Here is a 21,278-nt window from a genome sequence, read left to right on the forward strand (position 1 = left end):
GGCGGTAAAAGTTAGCAAACCTCAGAAAGCTTTGAAGCTGTTTACGGGTGCGAGGGGGTTGCCATTCCAATACAGCTTTTACTTTTGCAGGATCCATTTTTATTCCCTCATTTGAAATTCGATACCCTAGATAGTCAAGGCGTGTCTGGTGAAACTCAAATTTAGACAGCTTTGCATACAGTTTAGTCCTCAGTAGTTTCCTCAGCACTTCGCAGACCAATTTAATATGCTCTTCCATAGTCTCAGTGTATATGAGAATGTCATCAAGATAAACTAAAACCCCTTTGTACAAATGATCATGGAGCACCTGGTTGATTAACTGCATAAATATAGCAGGGGCTCCTTGTAGTCCAAAAAGCATCACTTTGAATTGGAAGCTTCCCAGGGGGCAATTGAAGGCAGTTTTCCATTCGTCCCCCTTCTTAATCCAGACTCGGTAATAAGCCTCTCTTTAATCCAACTTTGTAAAAACTATTGCTTTGCCAGGTGGGCCAACATGTCCTTCATTAAGGGAAGGGGGTACATGTTTTCTATGCTGACAGCGTTTGACCCTTTAAAATCAACGCATAATCTCAGCAACCCATCTTTTTTTTCTTTGAACAATACAGGAGTTGCTATACATGATTTTGCTGGTTGGATAAAACCCCCGAGCTAGGTTCTTATTCATGTACTATCTTAACTCCTTCATCTCTCTGGGCGTCACTGAGTACATTTTTGGCTTTGGGAGCTTGGCCCTGGGTAAGATTTCAATGGCGCATCTGTAACCCAGTGGGGGGAGAGGATGTTGCACTCTTTTTCACTAAACGACTCGGCTAAATCATGGTATTCAGTTGGGACAAGCTGGATTCCTGGCAGCTTTTCTACAACAGTCTTTATATCACTGTAGTGGCAGGTGGGAGGGGGCCTGTCCCCAATCTTAACATCCTTACTCCATTTTCCCACCAGATGTTTGGGCGCCATTTGTCAAGCCACACCAGACCCAAAATCACAGCCTGAGATATTTTTGGGACCACTACAAAATGGATGATTTCCAGTGCTGACCCATTTCCAATCACACTGGGTCTGTCAGGTGCGTGGCAGGTGCTCCTCCGATAAGGGATCTGTCAGCTTGTTCAAATCTCATGGCTAGGGGTAACAGCCTTGCTCGAATCCCCAGCTTGAATACTGTGGGCAGATTAATTAGGCACCTGGTGCAACCTGAGTCTATTAAAACATTTAAGTCCATTTGGGCTCTGGTTTGGGGTACTATTATCTTGGTGGGAATGGCAAAAGGTGGGATGGGCTAACTTACCATCGGATCCTCCTCACCTTCCTCATCACTGTCATAGGGCGCCGGCATCTACTGTGACTCGGACCGAGCTTTCGTCTCAAGCTTGGTAGGAAGGGAAGCCTCAGCAACCAGGTCTTGACATCCCAGTTTGACTTCTCTCTTCCTCTGGGGGCTTTTTGTGGCTTTGTGGTGGCAACCGTTGTGCTTCTGGGTTGGGGGTTGGGAGCCGGGGACTCTACAACTCATTGTAGAGTTAACAATCTCTTCATTTTTTACACCTGACCAGTTTCAGACTTCTTCATTATTATCAGATAGTCTGCATCATCAGTTCTGCACAGAACTGATTCCAAACACAATCACAGAATGTTGAGGCTAGAGAAGGGCAAGTACAGAATAAAATATCTGAGAATCATATCTGAATCTAGACTAAAATCTGGTTTAGCACTGGAAGATTGCAGCACGTCACTGGGAGAAGGATTTCTGTCAGCTGCAAGGCTATGGCCAATGTCAACAAATCATAATAGATGAACACTTCATTCCAGAAATAGCAATAGCACTTAGATTTATATACCACTTCACAGTGCTTTGCAGTTCTTTCTAAGGCATTTAGAGAGTCAGCATATTGCCCCCAACAATCTGGGTCCTCATTTTACCAACCTCGGAAGGATGGAAGGCTGAGTCAACCTTGAGCCAAATTCTTGGAGTGAGCAGTGAGTTAGCCTTCAATACTGCATTTTAACCACTGCACCACCATCACATAATTGATATTGAACCAGACTGGCAAGGGGTGGAGGCAGATGGATAAACTAAATTCTTGCTCTGGGTTTTCCCTACCCCACTAGTATTTTATATATAAGCTGCCACATTTATCTGACACACAAAATCTACTATCTGATATAACTTATACCAAAGTAATGCAAAATTATCAAAACATAGGGGGGGGGAAATAAAATTTTGATGAAGCATCTTTTTATATAATTTTTAAAAAAGAAAATAAAACTAATGCAAACTAATATAAAGTAGAAAAAGAAAAAGTAAGAAATCAAAAAGAAAGCTAAAAATGCAAGAAATTGAAAAAAGTATAATGAAAATAGAAAAGAAAAAAGATACAAAGTATATCAGAATAGAACTGGAAGGGACCTTATCTAGTCCAACCCCCTGCTCAGGCAGCAAGCCCTATACCATTTCAGACTAATGGTTGTCCAGTTTCTTCTTAAAAACTTCCAGTGTTGGCGCATTCACAACTTCTGGACACAGGTTATTCCACTGGTTAATTGTTCTAACTGTCAGGAAGTTTCTCCTTAGTTCTAGGTTGCTTCTCTCCTTGATTAGTTTCCATCCATTGCTTCTTGTCCTGCCTTCAGGTGCTTTGGAGAATAGATTGACTCCCTCTTCTTTGTGGCAACCCTTATTTCCTATTCCTTACTTTCCCAGTATTAGCTAATGTAAAGTGAAACTCAAACTCTGGGCATTCCAATTCACAAATTATATTTCCTACAAAACTCTGCTCAGTCCTACTTGGCTAGACTTAGAGAAATGGTCAGCACTTCCCTACATCACAATAGTCTCTTATCTGCATGAGCCATAAGGAGAGGAGAGGAAACAAGGAGACAGGACTCCATGATAAATACTATGGAGTCATGCCCAACAATTGGTCTGACAATTGTCATCAGCAGCTGTATTGTCCATTCCTCTGCTTCTGATATTTTTTGCTCTTGCTATTCCTTCCCTTTGTTTTAGATCTAGACTAAAATTAGGTTGACAGTTTTTTCTTTCCCATCAAGAAAAAATGTAGCTAAGGATGGAATTTTGTTATCAAAATCAAAGGAATTTTTCTCAATATGTAGAATAGTGGATTAAGTCTGGATCCAATCTCTCAACTCATGATGTTTCCCACAAGCAAAGTCAAGGGGAAAGCCAGCAGAAAGTTGAAAGTTGCTCCCGCTCCCACTGTTGTTTTTTTTTGCCTGTCTCTGGTCATTCTGTTTATCTGTTTAGGTAAGTAAATACTGACTAAGTTTATTATACCAAATAGCAATGAACCTGAAGCAACATCCTGGAGTATTATATTGAAAGATGAGAAAGTGCTTTGCAAATAATTTCAGACTCCCGCTGCTCATATGACAGCATTCAATACATACTTTTCTTTCCCCTGGGAAACAGTGGCTGGCATCATAGCTCCAAAGGATGAAAAACAAGAAACTGACAACAATGCATTACTATGTATATTGAATAATGAACCGAGTGAATAAGTTTAATAAGTCTAAAATTCTGTCATTTCCAACCTCCAATCGCTGGGGCCATTCTTCCCAGTGAGACAAACTAGTTTGGATCTTCTATCCCTTTATTGTAAGAAAACAAACGGAGACAAGAAGGAAGGCTGGGGAGCTCTGGTCAAGGGTAGACATCTGAGTCTAATGAAAGGGGTCTCTTCTTGCTATTCCCTCAGATTCGGATCAAGACAATTGTGAGACATTATAAGAATAGTTCTGAGGTGATAATAGAGCTGGGTGGAAATGCCTGGTTTGCTTTGGTCCAATGACTGCCTTCCAGCCCAATCTATTTTTCAGAGTTATTGTAAAGATAATATGAAGATTCCAAACTCCATTATGAACTCACAGGGGAAAGGCAGGTTATATATGTTAACAACAACCCATACTTTTTTTGGGAGCATAAGCGATATGATGAAGATTTGTTTGGGAGGGAATAGCAAAGAGAATTCTAAGCACTCTATTAATCTGTCATCAGTGTACTAAAAAGATAAAGGCAAAGTAATTTTAAAGAGATGAGTACTCAGAAAAGAAATGAGTTCTTGGTACACCAAAGACAGCATGAATAGATGCATTTTACAGTACTGAATTGTTTCGTGTGTATGTGGGCACCTCCAAGGTCCTGAGAGGTGCTCCCATACACATTACTCTGTATTCAATCAGCTTTCTCTGCTCCCAGGAATAGCTATTTGAGAGATGAAAGTCAAGATGGTATTATAGTTCGTGGGTGGAAGCACTGCAAAATCATGATAATTCACAGCTGACATTTTCAGAAGAACAAGCAGTACCCTTCAAAGCATGCTGGTTTTGATGGCACTGTGTGTACCTTTGGAAATATTAGCTCAGAATTCCTAGAACTCAAGAGATTCTCACTGATGGGCCCACAGGTTGCAAATTAATGGGTGGCCTGTATTAGTGCCTTGACATTTACAATAAGCTTCAGTTAAACTATTTGTCCTTTACAAGGAAACCTTTTTTTTCTCCTTATGCATCATTCTACAAAAATCTGTAACTTAATTTTTTTCTCTCCTTCCACTAGATGGACCTAGAGCATTTCTTACTATTGTGGTAAACCTATTTTTTTCTATTGTTTTTTTCTGTTTTTTTCAAATCAATTGTTACTTATTCATTGCTTTTTAGTGAATCCAGAGAACTTTTCACAGCTGAGTGTCTTTGGTGTAGGGATGTTCATTTCTCCAGCATTCAGACTATTTATGTGGCAGGAAGGCTAACAGTCACACTGTAAGTAAATAGGTCTACTGTACTAATGTGCAGTGGGGAGAAAATGGAGCATGATTCTCAGAATTATGGGCATTTGGTGATAATGCCAGTGACATCACAGGAGATTTATTCACCAAAGCAATCCCAGCCTGCTGCTCCTACAATGTTTTTCTCTAGATGCTTGCTTACTCAAAAGGACCAGAATTGCAGCTTCTAAAATAACAAAGTCGAGACAGTTGTGTTTTACATAGGTGGGCTTGGCAGATAATGCTTTGTTCCATGTTCTGAGGAGGAGGAATCTGAGAGGGAAATGAGACTAAATTCAGACATTACACTTTTCAAATGTACAAGGCAGGCCCAAAAAAGATTACATGCAAATGCATGTGCAACAGAGCCTGTACGACACACAGCCTGCGGACCACACGTGGCCCACCAAGCACCCTTGTATGGTCCACGCACTTTTTTTATAAAAAAATAACCATTCTACTACATTCAAATGTCTCACCTCTGACAAAGATCCACCACTATTGCTACCACTGCATCTTTCACAAAGACTGGCTGCCAAGCATCTCCAACACTGCTAGCTCCATCACTGCTACTGCACTGTACCACCAGCTTCCAAAGACTTGATTGGTGTACCAGCAGTCATAGCTCAGTTCTTCTTCTCTGCCAATCCTCCAGAAGCCTCCAGTGTCAACAGGTAGGACGGGAATTGCCAGATGCTCTTTAGCCTCTAATTGCTCAAAGGCCCCAAAGAAGCACCAACCGGACAGGGGCTCATATCTTTCTTCTATCCCTTCATAGATAGATATGGATATAGATATAATTATTTTTCAACATACCAATTATAAACCCCCCCCCAAAAAAAACACTTAACTACACTAAGGAAATAATAATCATATTTGCTTCAAAAACAGTTTGAGAATCAGCAAGGTGATGAGGTGAAAACATTTTGTACACTTACTGGGATTATAGAAGATGTGGGTGTAAATGCCCCCCTTTAAGGGAGAAGGGCGATTAAGAAATAGGAAATATAAATAAATCATTAAAATGTATTATTCAAATTTTGGGCCACAATGCAAAATTTTAAGCAGGATCCCTTCTCCCTTGCAGGGATATCTTGCTGGCTGGAACACAAGACTGATCATTGTAGATCTACTAATGAAAATGTTGTAATAACTATGCAGGGAAACATCACCAAAGCAACTGGAGTGAAATGGCCATTGGGAAATTCATAGCCTAGACCAGGGGTCCCCAACCCCTGGGCCGCAGCCCACTACTGGACCTTAGCCTATTTGGAAATGGGCCCAGAAGTGGAGGGTGAACATGTTTGTGCGTGAGTGCAGCTGTACTTGCACAAGCAGTGGGCAAGTGCATACAAAGCTCCATTTGTGCGAGCGGTGGATACACACAGAACCATCCCCTCTCCCCCCCCCACTGCTCCACAAAGCCAGAAAGGTTGGGGAATGCTGGCCTAGACCATATTGAAGCAATATTACTAAGGCTCTACTAACAAATTACAACATTTTTAATCAGATAAAACTTGCCTGCAGTTTTGCTTCTATGGGACAGATAAACAAAGTAAAAAGACATTCAACTTTTCAATTCTGCTCATTTTACATTTTTTTATCTGAATAAATAATAGTCGTGCCTGGATACGTCTTCTGTAACAATGAAGCCAGTAATGACTTCAGGATAGTACAATTGTGAGAGCAGCCTATTTAGCAAAATAAATCCCAAGAAGTAAAATGGTTAAGACTACAAAATTGGTTTTCCTTGCAATATTCCATGGACTACACATTACACAACAGTGCTTTGTGATAAACTAAAAAGGGGAAGTATTTTTTAGTATAGGTAGTCCTTGACTTACACTTCATTTAGTGACTGTTCAAAGTTACAATGGTATTGAAAAATGTGACATATGACATTTTTTACATTTCTGACTCTTGCAGAACCCCATGGTCATGTGATCAAAATTTAAATGTTTGGCAATTGACTCATATTTATGATGGTTGTAGTATCCTGGGGTCATGGAATCACCTTTTGTGACCTTCTGACAAGTAAAGTCAATGGGAAAGCCAGATTCACGTTAACAACCATATTACTAACTTAACAACTGCAGTAACTCACTTAACAACCGTAGCAAGAAAGATTGTAAAATGGGCAAAATTCACTTAAATGTTTCTCTTAGCAACAGAAAGTTTGGGCTCAATTGTGGTCGTAAGTTGAGGGCTACCTATAGTGAAGACAAGGATAGAACTATTTAGTTTGCATGCAAAACCTTGTCAACCCGTGATACGTGAAGTTCAACCCGGATAATGCCATGGAATGGCAGTGCACAAAATAAAAAAAACTACTGTTCACTCCAAAAAAGTTGGTGTTGGATGAGAGAGTTTACTTACTCTGGGCACGGATGCATTTCCCATAAAGGTTCACTTTCACAGTATGTATGAACTTTTGAGATTTTGCACATTTCCTTGAAATTCCACAAATATCCTTGAATTTTTAGGTAGTTCCTATGGCGTGAAACAAGTTATTAGTGATATATCAGCTCTATATCTTCCAGAACTAAAAATCCTGGCATAGGATAACAATGCTTTGAGAGCAGCAGGGGAAATTATTCTAATGGCTTTTCTGTACACCATGCAGAACTTCAGTTAGCACAGTGTTTCTTATCCTGGCAACTTTAAGATATGTGGACTTCAACTTCTAATCCACACTTCTTAAAGTTGCCAAGGATGAGAAACACTGTGTTAGTTGAAATTACAGTGGTAAAATTACATTAATTTTTTTAAAAGCTAAGTTGGTTCCTGGTCCATTTCCAAGCATAGTTAAAAGATGCCCTAAGGATTACAATTGCAACAGAAGGGTGGAATTCAATTATTCAAAAGTAATACATAAAGTTTAAGCATTGGCATTGATTTTTGAAGCTGTAAATAACTTATATGCACCTGTTAATGAGTCATTTTTCATGACCTTATCTAAGGACTGACTAAGATCTTTCTCAGAAACTATTCTCCAGGCTTTATTGCTATAGGCTTTCCTCAGTTGTGCTACCATAACTCTCGAGTTCTCACTTTTCAGGAGATTAGCATACTGGTTTTAAATCTGCATTGCTGGCTTTGCAGCTAATGTGTCATAGGCAAATTGCATTTGTAAGTTCTTATATTCAGTTCTGAATTGAGCTTAGAGACGTTTTCTTTTGAAAATGTCCTATTTTAATAACATGCCATATCATGATTTGTTTGGATAATATCATTGCAGAGTTTAATCACTAGATAGAAGTAACTTTAAAATCTTTTAAGAAAAATGAATTCCATGTTATTGGCTTAAGAGAGACAATGACAGTTCTTCTCAGTCTTCCTGATGGGGATGTCCTTTAAGAATATTATGACAGTAAGCCTCAGACAAGTAGCAACCTGACAGAATATAGTAATGTCCTTTCAGTGTTTATAAAGTGTGGCAATCTTGATAGACTGAGCCCTAATTTTCCACAGTTTATTATTTGACAAAGTAGTTTATTATTTGACAAAGTTTATTATTAGTTGATTATTATTAGTTTATTATTTGACAAAGACTGCAGAATATTTATGCTCCCAGTTGTTCTAGAGCAGGGGTATCAAACTCGCAATGTTATGTGACATGTTGCAACATATCACGACTTTTTCCCCATTGCCGAAGTTGGGGTGGGCGCGGTTTCGGCATGACACATCTGGCTCATGGGCCGGCAGTTTGACACCCCTGTTCTAGAGCAATTATTTCAATATCAGTATTTAAACACTGGGCTTCATTTACCTATCTGTTAATTCCACACAAAAATAACATATTTTATTACTGTGAATTGTTCTCTTACTGATGTATTGTAAATCGTGAGTTATATGACTTGGCATATAACTTTTGATTCAATTTGGGAAATCCATCTTGCAAAACATAATAGGCCAAATTCCTTTTGTTTGTTTGCTTGCTCCAGTATATGCAAAAGTTGCTATTGGAATCTTGATTTGTTTTTAAATCTTTTAAACAAGTCCCCTGGCTTTTAAATTAATAGTTTTTTGTTGGTTGGTTGGTTGGTTAATCTTTCATTGGAGAACTCTTTGGAAAAATATTGCAAATGAAGTGGTTTTTTTGTTTTTTGCTTAAATTTGCCCATTTCTTACACTATTGAGGCTAAAGTTTAGTGCAAATTCTGAATGACACAGGGATCTTATTGAATGTATTTTTCAAGGTGACATGCTCTGCCACATTCAATTGCAGTATGAGATCTAAGCTTGATCATTTTTTTAAAAAAAATAGTGAAAGAGGAAAAGCAAAGCTTTCTCAAAATCTTAGTTGTTGAGCACATTGTGGTTCCACTGCCTCATTCATTTTCATGTGTATTTGTTTTATCCATGTCATTATGTTTAGAAAGCTCTATTCCAACTTATCAAAGACTTTTTCCATGCCTAAAAATATTATTGCTAATTTATTTTCTAATTAATATATTCTAATATTAGATGCCATTATCCGTCATCTTTCTTTTTGGAATGTAACCTATCTACTTTCTAGGTATAATTTGGGAATGAATTTCATTACATGTACAGCTAATATAGTGAATATCTTATAATCAAATTTCAACAAAGAAACAGTCTATATGATTGAGGTTTTTTCAGTTCATTTCCTTTTTCAAAGCATAAAGTTATATGTTTTCTAAATTTTTGTGATGTTTGGCTGTAAGTCCATCTGATCTGGTACCTTTCCAGTTTTAAGTCTCTATTGTTTCTTTAATCGCTTGAATTGTAAAAGGGTTGTTTAATATTTGTGTTCTCCTGTGAATTCTTTAACTTCTGACTCTTTAATGTATGCTTTTAAATATTTCTTGTTTATGCTTAGAATTCTTGGGAAAAAAATCTGTTTTTTTATTATTTCCATCTTGTATATAACAATTTATTTCATTTATCGATGTTATCATCCTTCTCTTTTCTGATTTAATACACCAAAAGTTTTCCTGGTTTAATTCTCAAAACGGCTTTATCAGTATCTTTATTTGGAGAATAGCAGGGTGCTAATGTTAAAACTTTACCTTTATTTAGAATAGAATAGAATAGAATAGAATAGAATAGAATAGAATAGAATAGAATAGAGCTGGAAGGGACCTTGGAGGTCTTCTTGTCCAGCCCCCTGCTCGAGCAGGAGAACCTATATCGTCTCAGACAGGTGGATGTCCAGTCTCATCTTAAAAATCTCCAGTGCTGGAGCGCCCACGATTTCTGTGGGTAAGCTGTTCCACTGGTTGATTGTCCTCACGGTCAGGAAATTTCTCCTTAGTTCCAGATTGCTTCTCTCTTTGATCAGTTTCCAACCATTGTTTCTTGTCATTCCATCTGGTGCTTTAGTGAACAACCTGGCCCCTTATGCCTCCCCTATTTCTTCTTTTCCTTAGACTAGCCAGATCTAAATCCCGTAGCCATTCTTCATATGTTTTAGTCTCCAGGCCCCTGATCATCTTAGTTGCTCTTCTTTGATTTTTTTCCAAACTCTCAATATCTTTTTTGTGGTATAATGACCAGAATTGGCTGCAGTATTCTAAGTGTGGTCTTACTAGGGCTTTATAAAGTGGTAATAGTACTTCTCATGATCTTGATTCCATGCCTGCTTATACAACCCAGGACTGTGTTAGCATTTTTGGTTACTGCTGCACACTGCTGGCTCATAGTCAAGTGATCGTCCACTAGGACTCCAAGGTCCCTCTCACAGTTACTGTTTTTGAGCCAGGTCTCACCCAATCTGTATTTGTTCCTTTGGTTTTTCCTGCCTAAATGTAAGACTTTGCTTTTCTCCACATTGAAACTCATTTTGTTGGATAGGGCCCATTGTTCAAGTTGGTCAAGATCTTTTTGGATCCTGAGTTTGTCTTCTGGGGTGTTGGCTACTCCTACTAGTTTGGTGTCATCTGCAAATTTGATGAGTTCCCCTTCTATTCTCTCATCTAAGTCATTGATGAAGATATTGAAGAGTACTTGGCCTAAGATGGAACCTTGTGGTACCCCACTGCTTACTTCTCTCCATGTGGATGTAGTACAATTGATGACTACTCATACAGTATGGTTTGTTAGCCAGTTACAGAGCCGTCTGGTAGTGATGTTGCCTATCCCACCTTTTCTTAGTTTACCAAGGAGTAAGTTGTGGTCTACTTTGTCAAATGCCTTACTGAAGTCTAAGTATATTATATCCACTGAGTTTCGCTGGTCTACTAGTTTAGTCACTTTATCGAAGAATGAGATGAGATTGATTTGGCATGATCTATATTTGACTGGTGCCGGCTACTAGTTATGACTTTGTTTGCTTCTAGTTGTTCGCAGATGTTTTTTGATAATCTTTTCTAGGATTTTCCCAGGTATTGATGTTAAACTGATTGGTCTGTAGTTTCCTGGGTCCATTTTCTTTCTTTCTTGAAGATGGGGACATCAGCCCTTTTCCAATCATCTGGTAATTCCTGGTGCTCCAAGATTTATGGAGGATGTGGTGCAACGGTTCTGAGATTACTTCTGCCAGCTCTTTCAGAACTCTGTTGGATCCCGGTGATTTATATTCATCAAGGTTGGATAGGTGCTCCCTTACCATTTTCTTGTTTATTTTAATTTTTGTTTCTGGTATGTTTTTTGCAGTGGTTTTTTTTTTGGTGTGTTGGGCTATAGTTTCTTTTTGTGTGAACACTGACATGAACTATGAGTTAAGCAGCTCTGCTTTCTCCGTGTTGCCTAATTTCTTTGCCATCTTCTCCCTTTAGCAGGCCTACAATTTCCTTGATTTTTTTCTTGTTAACATGTTGGAGGAAGAAGCTTTTTTATTGTCCTTGATTTCTGTTGCTAGCCTTTGTTCGTTCTGAACCTTTGCTTTCCTGAATATCTCTTCCAATGGGCATCTTTATTAAGAGAAAATTATTGCAGGCATGCTAGACAGGATCTGGGGAATTCTCTCCCATCCTTCAATGTTTTAAGTGTTCCCAAGCAGCCCCCACCCCACAGTTCTTCCAGGCGACGATCACTCATCTTCTCTTTTCCCAGATCCCAGGCGTTCCCCCCCCTTTTCCCAAACTGCCGGCAAAAGGGAGACTTCAGAGAGAGAGAGTAGATGAAAGGCGATGGCCATATTGTTATGGTCAGTCCTCTTGATGAGAATCAACATAGTCACTTTGTAGTTTAATGAAGGAAGTGAGAGTCATAAAACCCCCTTGCTTATCCTCCTCCCCTTTCATAGTATGACAGAATCCAGAGAAAGTAAGAAATGAGTTTTTTCCAGAGTAGGTAGCTAGAAATGAAATATAATTGGATTCTGACATCCTGCCCCCCTTAAAAATAAGAGAGATCCACCTGTAAAGAAAACAAAACAGGTATAAAAGTTAGTCTGGCTTGTTAGGATTCTCTGTATGAAACTTCTTTAATAGCTTCAGGGCTCTGACATGACGTTTATGGACCCACTGGTTTTGTGAGTTCGGGAGGTGTTTCCATGCTACTAGGTATTGAGTTGCCCCATGATATCTCCTAGAGTCTAGGATTTTCTTTATCTCAAAGTGTTGTTCGCCTTCCACCATGATTGGAGGTGGTGGTGGGGATCTTTGGCCGTAAGGGTGACTGATATTCTCTTTTCAGCAAACTGCAATGAAAAATTGGGTGTATTTGCCTAAGATTTTGGGGTAATTCTAATTCTACTGTTACTGGATTTATAATTCTTTTAATTGGAAAAGGCCCTATATATTTTGGTCCAAGTTTTTTACAGGGTTGTAGGGATTTTAGGTATTTTGTAGATAAGTACACCATTTCTCCTATAATGAATGGTGTAGGCTCAACCCTTTTTTTATTGGCTTGTGCTTTGTATGCATGCCTAACTTCATCTAGTGCTTTTCTAACTATTGGCCAGGTGTTTTGTAATTGTTCCATCCATTCTTTCAGTGATGGGATCGCTGGTTCGTTTGGGGTTAGTTCTGGCATGGGGTTGAAACTTTGTCCGGTAGCTATTTGAAAAGGAATGTAACCTGTGCTAGAGTGGACTGCATTATTGTAGGCCACTTCTGCAAAGGGGAGTAGGTCCGTCCAATCAGACTGTTGGAAATTAATAAAGCATCTTAAATAATGCTCAAGTACTGAGTTCGAATTTTCCGCTTGTCCATCCCTTGAGGGTGATGGCTAGATGTCAGTCCCTGAGTGGTCCCTAAAAGGGATAAAAATTCCTTCCAAAATGCAGACGTAAATTGCACTCCCCTATCAGATATCATGCGTTGGGGTACCCCATGCAATCTGTAAATATGCTGCATGAAAAGTTTTGCTAAGGCTTTTGCAGTGGGAATCTTTTGGCAAGGGATAAAGTGCACCTGTTTGGAAAACAAGTCCGTGACCGTCCAGACGACAGTATTCCCATTGCTTTCTGGTAATTCCACTATAAAATCCATAGCTATTTCCCTCCAGGGGGCTGAGGGATTTGCCACTGTTTGTAACAGTCCGGGCGATTTCCCTTGCAACCTCTTGGCAGTTGCACACTTTGGGCAGCTGGCCACGTAACTTTCTATGTCCTTTTTCATGGATGGCCACCAAAATTGCCCTTTAATTAAGTGTAAAGTTTTTACAAATCCAAAATGCCCTGCTGATTTTGTGTCGTGGCAAAGCTGCATGAATGTGACTCTTTGGGTTGTTGGTATATATAACTTTTCCCCCACCCAAGGCAGCCCGTCTTTCATTGTGCACACGTGTTTATTTTTCTGGAACCATTCATCTGTTTCCAACTTTTCTGGAATTCAAGTCCGGTTTGGCTACCCAGCTATGTTTTTAATTTAGCTTGGGCTCTGGTGGTTACTGGCGCTGCCAGTTGTGATTCTACCATCATCGGTTTAGAGTCGGTGGCTCACATGCTGTTATATTGGGGCATGCGAGATAATGCATCTGCCAGGAAGTTCTTTCCCCCGGCAAATGCTTGAACGTAATGTGGAATTGGTGAAAATGCTGGGACCAGCAGGCTTGCTTGGGGTTGAGCTTCCTGGATGTTTTCAAGGCTTCCAAATTTTTGTGGTTTGTCCACACCTGGAAAGGGATTTTATTGCCTTCAAGGAACTGGCACCATGTGAGTAATGACCAACGTATCCCATATGCCTCTTTCTCCCCCACAGGCCAGCGCTGTTCCGTTTCGGTGAGTTTCTTGGATGTATACGCACAGGGTTGCAATACCCCTTCATCGTTTTCTTGTAATAGTACAGCTCCCACTGCCACATCACTTGCATCCGCCTGTATTACGAAGGGCTTAACCATGTCTGGGTGTCTCAGTACTGGTTCGGCAGAAAAGAGTCTCTTTTATTTCTCAAATGCCACTTGTCATTCCATTGTCCATTTTAGTGGCTGGCTAGGTTTTACTGAGGATGCTCCCTTCATTTTTAGTAAGTTCGTGAGGGGCAGGGCTATCTGGGCAAATGAGGGGATGAATTGGCAGTAAAAGTTTGCAAAACCCAGGAAACTTTGCAGTTGCTTTCTTGTGTGAGGTGGTGCCCATTCTAATACTGCTCTGACCTTTTCTGGGTCCATTTCAATGCCCTGTGGGGATATGGGATAACCTAGGTAGTCTATCCTTTCCTGGTGGAATTCACATTTTGATAGTTTGGCATATAGATGGGCGGCTCGCAGTTTCTTTAAAACCGCTCTGACTAGATTGACATGTTCCTCTTTTGAAGATAAGAATGTCGTCTAAGTAAACCAGGACCCCCTTAAATAGGCGCTCCCTTAGTACGTCATTGATTAATTGCATAAATACTGCGGGGGCCCCTTGTAATCCAAATGGCAAGACTTTGAATTGATAGCACCCCATTGGGCAGTTAAATGTGATCTTCCATTCATCCCCTTCCTTAATTCTCATGCGGTAGTATGCTTCCCTTAGATCTAGTTTAGTAAAAAAAAAATTCCTTTTGAGAGGTGTGATAACATGTCCTTCATGAGGGGTAGGGGGTATAGGTTGCTTTCACTGATTGTATTTAGGAGCCTATAATCCACGCATAAGCGTAAAGAGCCGTCCTTCTTCTCTCTAAAGAGGACCGGAGCGGCCACTTTAGGCTTGGCAGGTTCAATGAACCCCCTTTCTAGGTTTTTCTTTATGAATCTTTCCATTTCCTCCTTCTCCTTTGGGCTCATGGAGTATAATCTGGGCTTTGGGAGTTTTGCTCCGGGCTTGAATTCTATGGCACAGTCCGTGGGTCGGTTGGAGGGGGGAGCTCATCCACCCTCTCCTCGCTGAAAACTTCAGCAAGATCTCTGTATTCCTCGGGTATTTCTGGTAGTCCCTTTTCCTCTCCCATGGATGCTTTTTCTGTTCTTAATTTTGGTAGATCCCCTTGGGGTTTTAAGTCCATAGGATCCCCTTTCGGGAAATTGATTTCTGCCATCCTCCAATTCACCCAGGGGTTCCATTTCTTTAACCATTCCATCCCTAGGATCATTGGGCATTCCATGCCTGGGGTCACTACAAACGTTATGTCTTCCTCATGTTTGCCCAGGGAGAGGTGGATTGGTAAAGTGGCTAGGGTAGCTGGCACCCCCCCTGCTATGGACCCATCTAACTGGCCAAATGAGATTGGTTGTTCCAGTCTCCTCGACGGAATGCCCAGGTTTCCCACTAGCATCGGGCTAATGAGGCAGCGGGTGCAGCCAGAGTCTATTAAGGCTTTCACCTTGACAGCTTCAGGCATGGGGGGAATTAATATAGTCACTGTCTTGAGGATGGGTGTGATGGGTCCACTTACCATGTAGCTGAGGACTTGGGTTAGGAAAAACCCCAAGTGTGTCAGCTCCCCCTTGAATCTCACGTCCAGCGGCGGGAGTCTTTGAATGGATCGATGCCTTCGTTGTTGGTGGTATTGTCTTCCATCCAGATCGCCATCTGCGGGTTGGCAGGAAGTGGGGACTACTGGATCAGCGGACGTCCCCGGGGCTGCAGGTTCCACTTCCCCCTCTGTGTCTCTCCAGTTGCGGCTCCAGGAGCTGGTGCGGCCGTATGGCTCAGAATTCTCTCCTAGGGAGCTGAGGGTTCTCTTCATGCTAGACAGGATCTGGGGAATTCTTTCCCATCCTTCAATGTTTTAAGTGTTCCCAAACAGCCCTCACCCCACAGTTCTTCCGGGTGACAATCACTCATCCTCTCTTTTCCCAGATCCCAGGCGTTTCCCCCCCCCTTTTCCCTCACTGCCGGCAAAAGGGAGACTTCAGAGAGAGTAGATGAAAGGCGATGGCCATATTGTTATGGTCAGTCCTCTTGATGAGAATCAACATCCAGTCACTTTATAGTTTAATGAAGGAAGTGAGAGTCATAAAGCCCCCTTGCTTATCCTCCTCCCCTTTCGTAGTATGACAGAATCCAGAGAAAGAAATGGGTTTTTTCTAGAGTAGGTAGCTAGAAATGAAATATAATTGGATTCTGACAGTGCCCCTCTTTCCATTTTTTGTATTTGTCCTTTTTGTCTTTTAGTTTGTTAGTGAGTTCTTTATGCAGCCATGCTGGTTTCTTCTTGGATTTCTTGTTTTTCTTTCTCATTGTTATTGTGCTGGTCTGGGCTTTTGTGATCACATTTTTCAGGGTTTCCCACGCTTCCTGGGTTGTTTTCCCCTTTAGGATTTTCATCCATGGGATTTTTCCTAGGTTCTCTCTTAGTTTAAGTCAGCTCTTTTGAAGTTCGGGACCTTGGTTGGATTGTTTTCTATTGCTGGTATTTGCATTATGTTAAATTCTAGTATGACGTGCTCATTTTTGCCCAGGGTTCCGGTAATTTCGATTCCCTCTATCACTTCTTGTTTGTAAGGATTAAGTCCAGTATAGCTTTACGTCTAGTTCCCTTCTCCACCTTTTAAGTGACAAAGTTGTCGGCTAGGTTGGTTAGGAATGTTTTATCTGCAGCTCACTGCAGAGTTTGTCTCCCAGTTGATATCTGGGTAGTTGAAGTCTCCCATTACTATTGTGGTGTGCTTCCTGCATGCATTTGTTAGTTGGTTGGAAAAGAGTTCGTCTATTTCATCTGGTTGGGTGGGTGGTCTTTAATAAACACCTATGGCAATATCACTTTTGTTTTCTTTTATATTGATCTGGGGACTTTCCACCTGTAGGACCTGGAGAACTATTTCTGGAAGGTTTTCTATTTTAGTAATCAGAAAATTGGGTTTTTATAATTTTTAAGGATTTTTAATCCCCAGGCTGGGCATTGGAGAAATTGAAAATATTTTACATGATGTATCAGTAAAGTTGGGATTTTTTTTTTTACTAACACCTTAGATTTAAAACTCTGCAGGATGAAAACAATTTACCTACCAAAAGACTATTGCACAAGCAAACAGAAAACTCTTGGATTTATTAACCATAGCCAAAGATAAAATGTGTATCTTAATTGCAGCATCAATGTTGTTTCCATGCTTATAAAGGTGGGAAAACTGAACAAAATGCCCACTTTTTAAAAAATGTAATGCTTTTTCACGTAACCTCTAACACCACCAAAGCTATGTTTTTTAGTTTTTTATTGTTAAAATCAATTTTAATTTTAATCATTATTGGATTTGCCTGGGAGAAATATTTCATAAGTTGCTCTGATTTTCCAAGAAAGTTTTTTTGGTTTTATATAACCTTCAAATGAAAAAATTAAAGTCTAAGTTCCAATACAATTAAAAACTAGCACAATATAAAAATAATTTTTACATTGCAACAAATTCCTAAAGCAATTAATAGCTAACCATTAATAAACACCTATGGCAATAATAGTATGGGGAAGGAACCATATTAGGTAATAAAAGAGAATTAAAACTATTTAAAATCACTATAGAACTTTCAATAATAATACAATTATTTTAAACTCAGAAAGGGAAATTGCAGGAAAAAATGTTAAGGGTTCAATTTTAGATCCTAATTCCTGTTTTTGTTTTTAAATAAACTGCACTGCAAATTCAGCTGCAAGCTATAAGATGCCTGGAATCCTCATGCCAAGAGTAATAAGGTGCTAAGAAGATAAGTATTAACTGCAAAAGTGCAAGCTAGCTGCAGAGGATTAAAAAAAATAAGAATCTGGGAGCTGTTAACACTAGCCCTGGGAATTCAAGGTTTTTAGGTATCAGTTTAGCTACAGAATCGTAGGGATGTTGTTTAAAGTTAAGGATTTATGCAATCATTAAATGAAACATTCTCTTCAACATATATTTTAATATGCATGTGAATTAGCCCAATCAGTAAGGTTAGCCTTATCAATCACATTGGCTGTAAGAGCTTATTGCTTAAAGTAGTTCAATCATTTATAACTTTATACCAGATTTTCAGTTCAATGAAAAATAATACATAGGCTGTAGACATACTCTTAAAGACATATAAAATTTAAAATGTATTTTCCTACTAGTGCTTCCTGCTATTGTACTTTATAAATTTAATTGTGATCAAATCCAATATAACTGACATGAGAATTACAAATCAAGCAACTATATTTCATGTTCTTTATGTGAGTTTACATTCAATGTTTTGCACACCCTGAAAGCTAAGTTGAAGAAGTCAAGCACTGTCAAAACACAGCTAGACATTAAATCTGAATTTTATGTTAAAGCTGAATTAATTCAGCTGTTGGGAGGAGAGATAAAAACAAAAGAGAAATTTGAAAGAAAACAGATTAAAGAACAGCACAGAGCAATATATAGAAGAAAGATACAAAACAGTGAAAAACTGAGGATAAAGATACTCTGGTTCTAATTATGTCCTTCAGCTATCCAATAAATACATCTCTAATTCTGTCATTTGCATAAGCCATCCCAAAATAATCTTTATATGTTATTGCAGAGCAAACATTCATGAGTTAGGTTATATAAAAATTTATTTTTTGGATGGTTTTGAACTTACTAAAAAGCAGGACTTTTAACAACCAACTATAGTTAAAAAGAAATGAAAAAGAACAGGTGTTTTCTATCCTAGCTGATTAATTACTACCCAGGATTAAAGTGTATAGGAAAACATATGGTAAGGATTTAAACAAGAGGACAGATGTATCACGAACTTAGCACATAAAACTCTAGAATTTAGGGAGTAGGCAGAATAATTCCTCTATTTGAATGGTGATCCAGCGCAACAGGGAAGGACTGATGGCTTTATAATTATGTAAATGTATGATATGCAGTGCTATTTGTCCTTCAACTACAGCCATTATTTAAAAGATAAGTCTAATGTATTTTTTCAACGTACTTGGCAATTCAGCTATTTTCCTCTATAAAATAGCAACGATTTGCATGTCACATTTCTAGAAAAAAAATTAACCACACCATAAGTCAAGTATTCTAGACATGTGGTTTATAAGGTTTATATCCCACCTTTCATTCAGGAATGGATTTTATTGCTTCCCCCCACCCCCTGTAACTGCCGTGCCAGGTGTACTTAAAAGGCTGAGAAAGAATAGCCCCAAAGTCACCCAGGTCTAGTTTCCAAAGCACATGGTGGATTGGAACCTTTGGGTTCCAGGTTCTCCAGGGCCAAGTGAAGGCCACACAGCATGGACTTTGCAGTATTCTTGTACTTGATAAATAGGTCAATACTTCAGCCACCAGCTTTCAGCGTTCAGAAAAATCCGTGTACTTGAATAAAATGCAGCGTAATACTGTACTGGTATTAAAAGAGGCAGTTGGGCCTCTTTTAACCCGCATCTCGGTTGCAAGTACGTTTTACATGTGGGGAAGCGAGCGCTTTTTAGATTCAAAGTGTGCCTCCCCGAAAAAAAAATTATTTGGGAAATCTACCTTCTTTAAAACGGACCTCGCTGAAAAGCTTTTTGTATTTGTATTCTTTTTAGGGTTTTACAGAGCCACGTGCGCGTTTCTTTGCCACCTTCTCGCACCCAGCGCGACACAAGGAGACCAAATGGCGAGCGAGGCGGGACCAACTCCAGCAGAACCGTTTGACTTTGCCGTTGCCCCCCGTTCAAACCATACCGGGAGGGGGAAAGGGCGGGGGAAGCAGCGCGGAGGGAAGAGGGAAGTCTCGGCAATGACCAATGGAACCCTCACCCCGCAATGCGGTCCACGCACTCACGCGTTCTCGCCTTCGATTTTAGGCCTATATAGACTCGCATTGGAACTCAAGCGGTCGGCGCCTGCGCGCCTTTTTTTCCCAGCAAGCCGAATTCCAGGAGAAGGGAATGGTATGCGCATGCGTCCTTCTTGCCTTTCCTCCCCTCCCGTCCTGAGCGGCGCTCGTGTGTGGAGGGAGATTCCTCCCCTCCCTCCCTCAGATAAGCGGCTCCCGGTGCTGAATGAGGAAAGTCGGGAGCCGGAGGGCGATTCACTCAGTCTCTGCTGCCTTTTGCCACCGCTTCTCCGGCGTCTGCTCGCCGTTCCTTCCTCAGCAGGTGAGCGAAGGAGCCGCGGGCAAGAGGTGGGCTTCGGAGCTTTGGCGGGTGGTCGAGAGTCTCCTTTTGCCGGCTTGGTGAGCGCCTCCGTAAGGCCCTTGGCGCTGGCCAGGCTCCCGAGGAAGGCTTAGGCGCCGCTCGATGCTATTCGCGCTTCTCTTTATTCCCCGCCCGCCCCGGGCTTTATAGTTCTCCACCCGGCATGTTTCGGCTCGCCTCCTGGGCTAGGCGGGGGTGGGTGGGAAAGGGGGCGCTTCTCTCAGCCGCCCCCAACGCCGTGCCTGTCAACACAGACGCGGCTCCTCCATTTAACAAACCTTCGCCCAAGAAGTGCCTGCTTTCATACCGTTGGGGGGGGGGAAATCTTCCAAAACTCTTTTAGGGCCGTTGAGTTTCTAGGCTTGACATGGATGAACTCTGTTGAGTTGCAAAAGATGCCTGCCACCTCAGATCCCGACCGCAACGGAAAACCTTTATTTTACCCGTAGGCATGCAACAAGCCTTTTTGTTGCATAGATTAACAACAGATGCTTATAGTTTTAAAAAGCCAGATGTTTCTCTGATATACTTTCACTTAAGGTCCATTCCTAATTTGTGCTGTCTTGTTTGTGACACACCTGTTTCTGTCTCTTGCACCTTTGACTTTTTGGGACATATTTTATGTTTAAAGCTTCGTGATTTTCTCAGACCCAGGCTGTTCTTAGAGACACCACATACTTCACCGGGTTTTTTTCCTCCTTGTTTTGCTGCTACTGCTACTTCTAGACCTGCCTCATTAGATGCTCAGTTTTACTGCAGAAGTGGAGTGTTCTGCTATTTATATGTAAAAAATGTAAATATATTCATTGATATGTTTAGACTCCTTTACACAGTCTTGATGGGTTAACAAAGGATCCTGGTTTTGTAAGCTTGAGATAACTTGCAGCCTTCTAATTAGTTTGGGTCCTACATCACCTTGTATTTCAGGTGGTTCTGATGTTTTTATTTTTCACCCTCTAATTCCATCATACTATAAGCCAAAATTTCTGTTAGAAAACCCATTTGAAAACCCAGTCTCTAATTTTATTTAAGCTCTAATCTTCCAATCACAGGTTGGTTTTGTCCCACACACTAGTGCATACTTAACTTGAATTGGGCATTATTGAGTTACTCT

At 40.4% G+C, this 21,278-nt stretch overlaps 1 protein-coding gene across 1 annotated transcript in view; it reads left to right on the forward strand.

Moving 5' to 3' along the window:
- The first annotated feature begins 20,052 nt into the window (after window positions 1–20,052).
- Window positions 20,053–21,278, forward strand: part of RALGPS2 (Ral GEF with PH domain and SH3 binding motif 2) — a 106,485-nt gene continuing 105,259 nt past the window's right edge. The window contains exon 1 of the mRNA XM_015811259.1: window positions 20,053–20,125. The gene's annotated coding sequence lies outside the window, so the exon portion shown is untranslated. The remainder of the gene's footprint in view (window positions 20,126–21,278) is intronic.

Source organism: Protobothrops mucrosquamatus, unplaced genomic scaffold, assembly GCF_001527695.2.
Source record: "Protobothrops mucrosquamatus isolate PMUCROS unplaced genomic scaffold, P.Mucros_1.0 scaffold35, whole genome shotgun sequence".
NCBI classification, from domain to species: domain Eukaryota; kingdom Metazoa; phylum Chordata; class Lepidosauria; order Squamata; family Viperidae; genus Protobothrops; species Protobothrops mucrosquamatus.